Consider the following 13074-nt stretch of genomic DNA (forward strand, 5'->3'; position numbering starts at 1 on the left):
GATGCGGCCATCCCATAAAGCATTTAACTGATACTCTAAGATCGGACACACAGGTTGTTTCCAAGTTTTCACAGTCTCCCCGATGACACAAGCTGTGCTTCTGAAATGACACAAACCATGCGTTGGCATGCTGTGCCCCCTCCACTCCAAAAGACCCCAGGCGAGGGGAGGGCCCCAGGAGGAAGAGGGAAGCTGGAAGCTGACTGTCCTCACCCTAACTCAGAGGCCAGAAAATCCAGGAGTGCCAACCGTCAGCCTTCAGACCCTGTGGGGCAAAGGGAGCCAGCATTGCCGGGCAGCTGGGGCCTGGACAGCTGGCCTGGGACAGCTGCATGGGCAAAGCTGGGCTGGGGGGTGGAGGGGAGGGCACCAGGCCCACTTGTGTTTCCCTGCCTTATGGAGGGGGAAGGGCAGGCCACAGAGCAAAGGGAAAGGAAAGCCAGAGCCTGGGCTTCACTCCTTCTTCCTCTGGCACCGCTTGAAAGTCTTCAATTTCCCCAGCTACACACAGGTTCCCTACTCTTTTCTGGACATGCTAACAATCAACAATCCTCCATCCTCCTTGTCAAGTGGGAGCTTAGCTCCCACTTCACACATCTCTGGTGATGGGGAAGGTGGCTAATGAGGAGGGCTCATGACCTCCCAAGGGGTCCAGTCTAGTTTTCTTTCCTCTAACAGCTTTGGTAGAGGAAGGTTTCTTTAAGTGCCTTTCTAAAGGGCAGATCTGGGAGGTATCACATGAAGCAAAGCTGCCCAAGTTAGGAAAAAGCTGCCTAGGTGGCAGTGAGCTTCCCCTCACACGTGGCATGGAAGCCAAGTCTAAAAAAATACTCATGGGGGATTTAAGTGCTACATAGGGAGATTAGACGAAATGGCTCTTCCAGTCTAGGGGGCTCCAAGGCCTGGATCTGAGAATTGCAGAGATGGCAGTGACTCAGGAGCCAGGGCAGCGCAGCCTGGACAACTCCGCAGACCTAGAGAGGAGAAAACATGACTCCCCTGTGCCCAGAAAGCCAGAGATCTTCCATGCCCAAACCCCGTCCTGGTCTAGGAAGGCCTCCTGGGGCTCTGCACTACATCAAGGATAGCTATTGTTTTTTCTGTCTCTCACCTCCCAGCACAGAGCCTGACATACCGCAGGCACTTCACAAACTTCAGGAACAAAACAGCAAGAGAAGAGAGATTCTTTCCCAAAGCCAGGCGCCATCTGTTTTTCTTTCCTACCACAGATCTGCTGTGTTTCAGCCTGACGAGGTCTCCTTCTAGTAAACAACATGGGGCATGCCCCGAGAGACCAACCCAGGTTCAGTGCCCAAGCAGCAGTAGCTCAGCCACCCCTTCACCACAAGAACATCCACTAACTGCAGTCCAGCAACTAACTATGCGTCTCGGCAACGGGGCCATTGGCATCCTTGTGAAATTGGAGAAGTGTGGAAACAGTTCTTTGGCAACCCTGAGTCAGATCCATGGTGTTGCAGTTTCAGAAAGTCCGGGAAAGGGGTTTCTACACTTTCCAGCTCACACGTCCTCCGCTCAGCCCCGCGGGGGGGCATTCAGCAAAGGGCAGCTTTTAGAAAAACAGCGAGTATAGGCTGGGCGTGGTGGCTCACACCTGTAATCCCAGCACTTTGGGAGGCCAAGGCTGGCAGAACACCTGAGGTCAGGAGTTCAAGACCAGCTTGAGCAACATGGTGAAACCCCATCTCTACTAAAAACACAAAATTAGTCGGGTGTGGTGGTGAGTGCCTGTAACCCCAGCTACTTAGGAGGCTGAGGCACAAGAATTGCTTGAACCCAGGAGGCGGAGGTTGCAGTGAGCCGAGATTGCGCCACTGTACTCCAGCCTGGGCAACAGAGCGAGACTGTCTCAAAAAAAACAAAAACAAAAACAAAAACAAAAAAACAAAAATAAGAGTAAGTATGACGTCTATAAGGAGAAGGAGTGGCTGCCAGGGATTAGCAGCCACTACAAGAGGCCATTTTCAGACATCATCCCCCATCATCCTCACAACCAGCCCAGGAAGTGAGTATTTCTATCCCTGGCAGACCAGAGGCTCAGACAGGTTCAGTAACTTGTCCAAATCACACAGCTCATAAGTGGCCGTGGTATTCAGAGCCCAAGATCTTTCTTCTGTGAAGTGGTCCCTTCTGGGCAGTAGCTGGGATTATAAAGGGATCTCTGGGGATGGCTGGGTTTCCTTTGTCCAGTTAGGTGTAAGGATGTAAGGGCTGCTCAGAGGAGGAAGCTGGGAAACCTCGTCATCAAGGCTGACGTGGCTGGGCTGGTATTCCCATGATATTCCAGACCCTGGGCAAGTTTGGCTGGTCCCTTGGTCACGCACACAAATTGTATCAGGCACTGGGCTAAGCTCTTCAGAACCTCTACGTGCAAATGGAGGCACAGAGGAGAGAAGGAGCCACCCAAGGTCACAAGTAGGAGGACCGGCAAGGACAGGGCCCAGGCTGCCTGGCCCCTTGCACCACCCATGGGCTCCATCCCACACAGGAGGCAGCTGGGTGGGTCTGAACACTGAAATGAGAGCCAGGCGGCCCAGTCAAGTGGGACAGACCCAGAGGTACCTGGACATCACCCAAGGGAGGAGAAGGTGCTGATAACTGGAACCTGGGATGGGCGGCTCCCAGGCACACTGGCCAAGATCCAGAAGACAAAGTCTTCCTGCCCTGCAAGTGCAGATGCTTCTGCCTTCAAAGTGACAGGGAGCAGAGGGTGAAGAACAGTCTCCACACTCAGCAGGAGATGCAATCCCACACAGACAAGGGAGTCAGCTCAGCCCGAGGCGGGGACACACCCAGGTCACCCATGATGGGCTGTGGCATCAACTTCAAGGAATCCGCAACCACCCCCAAGGTTCAAAGAGCTCCTAAGGTTGAATTCAGAAGGCCAGGGGTTATGCCTGGATCTGCCCTCCCATACTGAGAGCGGAGTCTCAGTCTGTCATCCATGAGACAGAAATAAGGATTGGTGTGGAGCCAGGGTTGGTAAACTGCAGCCTGCAGACCAAATCCAGCCCCCCTGCCTGTTTTTTATACAGCTTCTGAGCTAAGAACAGATTTCTCTTTTTTTTTTTTTTGAGACAGAGTCTCGCTCTGTTGACCAGCCTGGAGTGCAGTGGCACGATCTTGGTTCACTGCAAGCTCCGCCTCCTGGGTTTGCGCCATTCTCCTGCCTCAGTCTCCAGAGTAGCTGGGACTACAGGCACCCGCCACCACACTCGGCTAATTTTTGTTTTTGTATTTTTAGTAGAGACGGGGTTTCACTGTGTTAGCCAGGATGGTCTTGATCTCCTGACCTTGTGATCCACCTGCCTTGGCCTCCCAAAGTGCTGGCATTACAGGCGTGAGCCACTGTGCCTGGCCCATATTTCATATTTTTAAACAGTTAAAAGAAAAATAAAAAGATTCTTTAATGCATGAAAATTACATGGAATCTAAATTTCTGCACACAGCCATGCTTACTGGTCTGTCTGGCCCTTTACAGAAAAAGCCTGCTGGCCCCTGGTGTAGGGGATCAAATGGTGCACCCGCAAGTCTCTGTAAGAGGCAGCAAGGGTTGCTGGGCACGGTGGCTCACTCCTGTAATCCCAGCACTTTGGGAGGCTGAGGTGGGCGGATCACAAGGTCAGGAGATCGAGACCATCTTGGCTAACACGGTGAAACCCCGTCTCTACAAAAATACAAAAACTTAGCCGGGCATGGTGACGGGCGCCTGTAGTCCCAGCTACTCAGGTGGCTGAGGCAGGAGAATGGTGTAAACCCAGGAGGTGGAGCTTGCAGTGAGCCGAGATTGCACCACTGCACTCCAGCCTGGGCGACAGAGTGAAACTCCGTCTCAGAAAAAAAAAAAAAAAAAAGAGGCAGCAAGGGTCAGGACGACCCTTGGCATGGGAACTTTGGAGAAAGAAAACATCTGGCGGGGTGGCAGGAATTGACTGTGACTTAGAGAGAGAAGACACAGGATCCTTGAACAAGGGTTCAAATCCTGACTTTGCCAATGTGTGGCCACAGAGGAGGGACTTCTTGGGTCTCATTCATCTACTAGGGGAGTGGAACTCCCAACTGGACTCCCGTCCTGAAGAGGGAGTGAGGTCAGCGCCTGGTACAGTCAGGACTCGGTGACCCGGAGCTGGGGCCGACGTCTGTATCATCATCAGTTGACTCAGTACTTGCAGGAGAAGCGAGGGATGAGGATTTAATTTACAGATGATCTTAAACCAAAAGAATGTCCTCCAATGTTATGCTTTCTTGTGTATACTTCTGGTAAACACTAGAGAGTCTGCTCAAGCTTTCCTGTGTTAAACACACCGACAATTCAAGGGAATGAGATGCAAGCACATCTTATGGGAAACTTCCAGAACGGTGACAGAGAACCGTGAGCAGCAGGATGGAGGTACTGATCTTTGTTATGGTGGTGGTGGTTGTTTTGAGGCACTCTCGCTCTTGCTTTGTCACCCAGGCTGGAGTGCAGTGGCACGATCTTGGCTCATGGCAACCTCCGTCTCCTAGGGTCAAGTGAGTCTCCTGCTTCAGCCTCCAGAGTAGCTGGGATTACAGGTGTGTGCCATCATACCTGGCTAACTTTTGTGTATTTAGCAGAGACAGGGTTTTGCCGTGTTGGCCAGGCTGGTCTTGAACTCTTGACCTCAGGTGATACACCTGCCTATGCCTCCCAAAGTGCTGGGATTATAGGCGTGAGCCACTGTGCCCGGTGAGGTGCTGATCTTATGTTATACTTGACACCAGGTAAATTGACCATTTCTGAGCAACTACAAGTTTAATTGACCAAATATATCATTTTATGCCAAATCAGTTTGTATAATAAAATTATTATATTAATATTTTGCCAACTTCTACTCATCATTTAACACTCATCTCTGAAATCAACACTTCCAGGAAACTTCCTACTCCAGCCAGCTTTGTCATCACTACCACTGCCAACCCCTGACCCCCAAGACACATGCTGGTTAGGGGCACTCCCTCTCTCCTTCCTTCCAGTGGCACCGGAGACCAGAGCAGCTCCATGAACAGGCTCTGGCATCAGGCTGCCTTGGATTTGAATGCAGTTCTAATGCCTCCTAGCTGTGTGACCATGGACAAGTGACTTAACCTCTCTGAGCCTCACTTTACTCGTCTGTGAAGTGACAAAGATAAAACCTATTTTGCAGCCTGGGTGCGGTGGCTGAAGTCTGTCACCCCAGCACTTTGGGAGGTCGAGGCAGGCGGATCACGAGGTCAGGATTTCGAGACCAGCCTGGCCAACATGGTGAAATCCCTGTTTACTAAAAATACAAAAATTAGCTGGGCATGGTGGCGGGTGCCTGCAGTCCCAGCTACTTGGGAGGCTGAGGCAGAGGAATCGCTTGAACCCAGGAGGCGGAGGTTGCAGTGAGCCGAGATCGCACCACTGCACTCCAGCCTGGGTGACAGAGCAAGACTCCATCTCAAAAAACAACCACAACAACAACAAAAACCCAAACCCTACTTTGAAGATTTGTCCAGACGTTAGATTAGATCGTATGGGCAAACTGCCTGCCACACAGTCGGCTGTGGATAAACGGCAGTTCCTGTAACGAAGTGCTGCACAGTCACTTTCTACTTGCCTGTCCATTTCCCCTGAGGATTGTGATACCTTGAAGGGGAGACTATGTTATTTATGAGAACAAGGCAGACTCCCAACAAACGCTGCCGAATGAAAGACTGGGTGGATGCAGGGATGGATGGGTAGGTAGGTGGATGGATGGATGGACAGACAGATGGAGGGACTGCCACAAAGAACACCAGGGCCTTCAAGTTCTTGGCCACCTGAAGGTAGTCTCAGATCCACTGCCCCTGAGTCTGCAGGGACTGTTCTCAGGCCTCTTCTGCCCTTGCCCACAGGGCAGGTCGGGGGTGTGTGAGGTGCTCAACCCTGGGCCAGCTCTGAATGCCAGGACCTGCTGCCGAGCCTCCCCAGGGACCAGCACTCCAGGACTCTATATGCTGTAGGAGCCAGAGAGGGGGAATAAATGGTCCCTCCACCCACCAGGTGGCTCAGACTGAACACCTGAGGGCCATGCTTGGTCTCCGCCTTCCTCGCCCCACAGCCCAAGCGTGTCCCCTCCAACCCACCACTCCTCTCGGCCCAGGACTTACCTTCCACGAAACTAGTGCAGCTGGTCACAGGGCCCACGTCTGCCCGTGCCCACGTGTCGTCCACACAGCAGCAGGGAGGACTCTGAAAAACACGACCCAGATCTCGTCACTCCTGTCTGTGACTCTCCAAAGGTAATGTGGCTGAAGACATATTCACTATAAATCCAGGCTCCCTGTGTGGCCAACGGGGCCCTGCTGGGGTTGCCACTCCTCTGTCCTCTTCCCCCTACAGGCTCACGTGGCCTCTTTCCTGTTGTCCTGGTATATCGGGCCCTTATGCCCACCTGAGGGCCTTTACAAAAGGGTTTCTCTGCCAGAATTACTCTTTTCCCGTATTTCCCCGCAGGCCTGGGCTCAGAAGGCTGACATCCCTCCTCCCAAAGGCCCCCCCTAAACACCCAATCTATTCAGAAGGCCTCAACTCCAGCTGCTCATTACAATCAACATAGGCCATGCCCAGGCCCCCTGCCCCAACCAAGTCATCAGGATCTCTAGGGGAGGCTGGGCCCCCCAGGAGACTCAAAGGAGCAGCCCGGGTTGACATCTGGGTTGTTACACGGCACCCTCACTGCAGTAGCCTATTTGTTCACTAGCGTGTCTGTATCCGCCACTAGAATATGGGCTCCTCAAGGGGAGGGGCTGCACCTGTCCCACTCACCCTGTGTCCCAGAGCCCAGAATAGTGCCTTGTGTATAAGAAGCTCTCAGTGTGTGTTTTTAGGAAGCAGGAGAAAAAAGGGAGGTCTAGAGAGATCAGGAATGATATCGCTGGATTGAGGTAGAGATGGGTTGCTTCCCCCTAAGATAGGAATTTTTTCTTTTTTTTTTAGACGGAGTCTTGCTCTGTCGCCCAGGCTGGAGTGCAGTGGCGCAATCTCAGCTCACTGCAAGCTCCGCCTCCCGGGTTCACACCATTCTCCAGCCTCAGCCTCCCGAGTAGCTGGGACTACAGGCACCCGCCACCATGCCTGGCTAATTTTTTGTATTTTTCGTAGACAGGGTTTCACTGTGTTAGTCAGGATGGTCTCAATCTCCTGACCTCGTGATCCACCCGCCTCGGCCTCCCAAAGTGCTGGGATTACAGGCATGAGCCACTGCACCCAGCCAGGATTTTTAAATATATATGTATTTGTTGAGACAGGACCTCACTCTGCTGTGTTGCCAAGGCTGGAGTGCAATGGTGTAAACACAGCTCACTGCAGCCTAAACCTCCTGGGCTTAAGTGATCCTCCTGCCTCAGCCTCCCATAGAGTTGGGACCACAGGTACACTCCACCATGCCTGGCTGATTATTTTGTAGAAATGGGGTCTCACTTTATTGCCCAGACTTGTCTCAAATGCCTGGGGTCAAGCAAGTATTTTAATCTCCTTTGGGTCAGAAAAGCTGACGGAAGCTGTGAACTCTCCCTAGAAAGATGCACACAGACAGGCAGGCACACGCTTCCTTCCAATTTCAGGAGGTCACAGACCCTGGAAAGCCCACCTGGGGCCAAGGTTTCTCTGCCCCCATCTCCTAAATGCCCTAGAGTGGTGGTGCCCAGCCTTGGCTGCACACAGGAATTACCCCGGGAGTTCTGAAAGTTATTGATGCCTGGCCCCCACTGCCAGAGACCCTGATGAGTTGTTCTGGGCTGCAGCCTGGGGATCAGGGTTTCTTCAGCTCTCCAGGGGGTTCCAGTATATTGAGACCCACTGCTGTGGCTCCATTCCTTACACAGGCCAGCCCCTCTGCTCCTCAGTGGGGTGCAGGCAGGCCTGGGGTTTCTGGTGCAGCTGTGTCTGGCCAGAGAGAATCTGCCTGGCACTCTGGCATCTGAAAAACAGTGTCACGTGAAGCTCCCTGCACTATCTTCCAACCTGGACTGCCTCAAGGCTCCTTCCACTCCAGTCTGTCACCCCAGAGCAATATTACTGTGCATGAGAAGACCTTTGAGATCACTGCACTTTTCAGAGGAGCCAGAGAGAGCAAGAGATGGCAGGTGGCACAGCAAGCTTGAGCTAAGCATGAAGTAGAGAACTTAAGATTCCCAGTCCAGAGCTCCTTTCCCTACACACTGGGGCTTCCACATGGGAGGGATAAGAAATACTGGACTCAGAATCACAGAGACGGCCCTTGGCTCCACTCCTGGCTCTACCGGGTATCTGCCACATGACCTTGGGAAACACTGCAGAGCTGCTCCCTTATCCACAGATGGGGATGCCAACCCAGCCCACCCACTGCAGGCATAAAGGTGAATCACCATCAGGCCAGTGCATAGTAGGGTGCAATCTGTGCTGGTGCCTGGCCCTCTCCTCCCACTCTCCCTGCCTGAAGATGCCACATCTGCCACACCTTGCCAGCTGTGTAGCCTTGGGTGATCACCTTACCACTGTGCCTCAGCTTTCCCACCTGTAAAATGAACTTAATAATGGGTTGTGGTCAGGCTTAAAGAGTTTGTATCTATAAAGTGCCTGGCACCCAGTAAGCGTCAGATAAATGTTACCAACTATGGTGATGATAATGATCTGGAAAAGTTGTTACTTTCCTGACCAACAGTCTGAAGCCCTCTGAGGCCTGATCTAGCCTTCAGCCATGTGCCCACCCTGGAGAGGCTCCGTGCCAGAAGATGACCACTGCTGCTTCTGGGTGAGGGGCTGGCGGACATGCAGGACCAGGCTGGGCCACCTAAGGAAGCAGGAGCCTCCGCCCCTAGCCTCCAGGCTGTGCCACTGGGAACTCCCTGAGACCCAGAGATCCAGCCAGTTTGGCGAGTTGGGCATCCGATCCCGTGGGAGCTCGGTCTGCCCAGTCGGGCAGAAAGGGGAGTGAGAAAGCCTGGCTGGGCTATTGTGCCCTGGACGCCAGCCCATCCACAGGCACTCCACCTGCAAGCTGGTTCTTGGCCACCAGCTCTCTGGTCCTCTGGACTTTGTTCTGATCACTCATGGGAAGAGACTGGGCACAGACGGCTGTGTTTGTTTTCATATTGGACAGGTGATGTATTTCCTGAAACCCCCGCTGACAACAGGGCCTGGCTTTTTGACCTCTCACTATCTTATTTTTCAATCTCTGGTCTTACTCTTATTGTTGATATTAACCCCCACCCACCAGAAAAAAAAAAAAAAAATAGCTGCTACTCTGGGCAACAGGAGAAGAGTGAGCATAAGCAGGATGAGGGCCTCAGGTTTCCTTTAAGACCTAGGGTTCAGCCCAGCCACCATGGCTCATACCTGTAATCCCAGCATTTTGGGAGGCCGAGGCGGGCAGATCACCTAAGGTCAGGAGTTCGAGACCAGCCTGGCCAACATGGTGAAACTCCATCTCTACTAAAAATACAAAAAATGAGCTGGGCATGGTGGCGGGTGCCTGTAATCTCAGCTACTCAGGAGGCTGAGGCAGGAGAACTGCTTGAACCCAGGAGGCAGACGTTGCAGTGAGCTGAGATCGTGCCACTGCACTCCAGCGTAGGCAACGAGAGCAAAACTCTGTCTCAAAACAAAAAACAAAAAAAACAAAAACAAACAAACAAAAATCCTAGGCTTCAATCCCAGTTCTGCTTCCTCCTAGGTGTGTGAGCTTGAGCAAGCGAGTTATTAAACCCCTCTGAGTCCCAACATTCCCACCTCTAACACCAAGATGCTGGTGGGATCCCCATCTCATGGGATTGTTGGAGGAGTAGGAAACGACACGGAAGGAGCTTTGGGTTCACTGTCAGCTTCTCACCACACAGTGAGGAGATCCCACCACTACTACCGCCACCAAGGTTGGAAGAAACACATCCAAATCAGACCTTCCCAGGAATCATAGGATTTCAGAGCCCAAAGAGCCTCCCTGTTTGTCTTAGAGATTAAGAAAGGGACCCTGTCACAGGATCCCATGAACCAGTGAGACAGGCTCCCTCTCTCCTGAGAGAGCTGGGATTGACAGTTGACATTTGGAGAAAGGAGGCCGGGGTGCAAGAGCAACACAGGCCAGCAGGCATCCCTGTATATTATGCCATTACCCACTGCATCCATGCAATCTCCATAACAACCTCACCTGCTGCCCAAATGAACAAGGTAAATGGCGCAGCCCACCACCCCACCCTTCCATACCTCTGCTGACTGCTGCCTGCTGCCTCATCCCCCAACCCTACCTCAGATCCCTGAGGCCTGACTCTCAGCTTCCTTTCAGGAAGGAAAAGAGCAGCTCCACCAATCCTGACCGGGACATTCCTTCAGTTTGACTGATGAGGCTGACAGATGTGGCCCTTCTCAGGAGGTTTTGCTTTGAAACCCTAGCAATGAGACTGTAGGGCCTTTAGGTAAACAAGGGGGCCACTCTGACAGGAGAGTGCAGAGTGGGAACCAGCAGATACCTTGAGCCCTCCAGCATTTCTGCCTGGACCCCATGCAGCCAAAGAATCAAGCTGAGGCTGAGCCGTAGCCTCTGACCTCTTGCTTTCCACAGCCCCCTTGCTTGACTGTTTTTGGCTTCTTAGCCAGCTGCTTGGGCCCCACACAGCCCCCACTCTCTCCCAGTGCTAGATGCCAAGACTCATGCACTCAGATTCACAGTGCCAGAATAGCCTTTTCATCACTAGCTCAGCCCACACTCCTCAGATGAAGAGACTGATGCCCAGAGAAGAAAACGAACCCCTAACCCTCAGCCCTTCTGGGGAGTGTGCATGTTCAGTGTGTATGTTGGGGGATAGGGAGGGGACTGTGTAGGGCGGTCAGTGTGTCCCAGCCTGTTTGGCATCATGATACACGTTGAGAAGTATACCTATTTGTTCAGCTCACTGGGACGGACAGATAGAACTACATCTGGCTTGAGGTTACTAGCCTAGGGCTCTGTTCTCAAGGGCTCCAGAGATAACCATCTCGACAGCTCATTGATCGGAAAGCTCTAACCTAAAGGGATATTTAGGAGCTAAAGAGAGCCTGCAAGAAGCCTCAGATTCCAGAGGACCTGACAACAGGATTCCCAGGTGGGCTCTCAGGGGCCAGCCACCTTTTGAGGCCCTCTCCCCAGTACCACAACTGGAGGCAGTTAAATAATGAAGCAGATGATACTATGGGCCCTGAGAGAGACCTAAATTCCAAATCTCATTTCTCAGTATCCACGCGACCTCTGGCAAGCTGCCTGCCTGCATTGAGCCTCAGCATTCTCATCTGTAAAATAGACTATCTAGAACCCTCCAAGAGGAAACCAGAGTCAGCGTGCCAAACCCAAGGTTGTCAGCATGACAGAGACAGAGGATTCTGTTAGGTCCCACAGCAAGGAAGTTGCATAAAGATTGTCCCTTGAGGCATGGGATGGACACAGGGTTCCTGCAGACTGCCCCAGGGAGGTCACCACCACCCAAGAACTTGAAATGAGACTGGGCAGAGGGAAGACCTAGGGGCAAAAGGAACATTCATGAAATGGGAGTGTTGCTTCACTGATCTTATCTCATTCAGCCCCCAAACCCCAGGCAGGATCACTGGGATTCAGGAGGGTGGCAGCACTGGCCCCGGTCACACAGGTGACAGTGGTGCAGCTGAGCTCTGTCCTCCAGACTCTCTGACTCTGGAGTTCAATACCCTACTGACTTTGTGACATTGCTTCCCACCACCAAGGCAATCACAAGGCAGGGAGCGGGGGTCACTGCAGCCAGGTGTTAAAGGGGCAAAGCCCTGGTCCCAGGACTGTAAAATCAGAGCATCCGGAGGTGAGGCCAGGCACCTGCAGGTTTAGCAAACACACAGCATTTCAGAATTCTCTCCCTCTACCAGCCAGCCATGAAGGAGGTGGACACAGAGGGCTGAGCTGAAACAGCAGGACATGAAACCAGGCCTAGCCCTCAGAGGAGACCTCATAGGGCACACTGTCCTCTCAGAATACACAGCTCATGATCCAGAGGGCCTGAGGTGCTGCCCTCCCAGGGGCCTCCCAAGTGGCCCTTCTGTGCTCAGTTTCTCTCCTGAGCCACCATCCACTGCAGTTCACCGAATCCCCACTCCAGGTCGGCCCAGAGCTGGAGTGAAACAGGAAACAGATGACTCCAACTCATCCCTGCCCTCAGGGAGCACCCAGTCCAGACAAGCACAGACATGAACGTGAGCAATTATACAAAGCAGCCTGCTGACTCCATCTCCCTCTGCAGGACAAAGGGGGCTCTCTAGAACACAGACTCAAGTGTTTAACAATGACAAATGCGAACATGTTTGCATGATTACTAGCTAGACATTGTGCCAAGCCCTTCACATGGCTCAGTTTATCCCTGCAATGATCCTATGAGATAAGTACTGTTCGTCACCCCGTTATACAGCTGCAGAAACTGAGACTCACGGTGGTCAAGGGCCTTGCCCAAGGTCACCTTGCTGGTAGGGCAGAGAGTTGAACACCAACAGTCTGACCCTCCCAGAGCCCCTGAGCTTTGTTGTCACACCATGCTGCCTGCAGAAACAAAGTTGTAAATGACAGGTAATAAAAATTACCCCACCAAGGCCCAGCCTAGATTACTTGAGCTTTATGGCCTAGCTTCCAAACCCAACCAACTGAAGACACTCTGGGGCGACACTAAGCACCAGTGACCAGCTTGCACACTGATCCCAGAGCCTAGCCAGCTAGAGTAGGTGGCTAACAAAAGGGTGTGGGCCCTGAGTAGGGTGATTAGAGAGAGGGATGGGGACTCTAATCAGGGACCCCACATGGCAGCACACAAGCCTTTTGTCATATCGTACCCTCCCCAGGCACTGAGCTCAGGAAGGTAGAAACAGGGCTGCTGAACTGCTACCTCCTCGAGGCAGCCTTTCCAAAACATTCTCCAGCACAGACTTTCAGGCATCACCACGTGGCAGCCCTAATTATCTCATCACAAGAATTTAGGATAGACATCAGACAGGCATAGGTTCAAGCCCTGGTTCTGTTTATTTACCCTTTTTATTGAGACAGAGTCTCACTCTATCGCCGAGGCTGGAGT

At 52.5% G+C, this 13074-nt stretch overlaps 1 protein-coding gene across 6 annotated transcripts in view; it reads right to left on the minus strand.

The window, feature by feature from the left end:
• CD82 (CD82 molecule) overlaps positions 1 to 13074 on the minus strand; it is a 54995-nt gene that overhangs the window by 26790 nt on the left and 15131 nt on the right. For all 6 annotated transcript variants that reach the window (XM_023215796.2, XM_023215800.2, XM_023215801.2 and 3 more), the window contains one exon: positions 6151 to 6232. The gene's annotated coding sequence lies outside the window, so the exon portion shown is untranslated. The remainder of the gene's footprint in view (positions 1 to 6150; positions 6233 to 13074) is intronic.

Source organism: Piliocolobus tephrosceles, chromosome 13 (genome assembly GCF_002776525.5).
Source record: "Piliocolobus tephrosceles isolate RC106 chromosome 13, ASM277652v3, whole genome shotgun sequence".
Classification (NCBI taxonomy): domain Eukaryota; kingdom Metazoa; phylum Chordata; class Mammalia; order Primates; family Cercopithecidae; genus Piliocolobus; species Piliocolobus tephrosceles.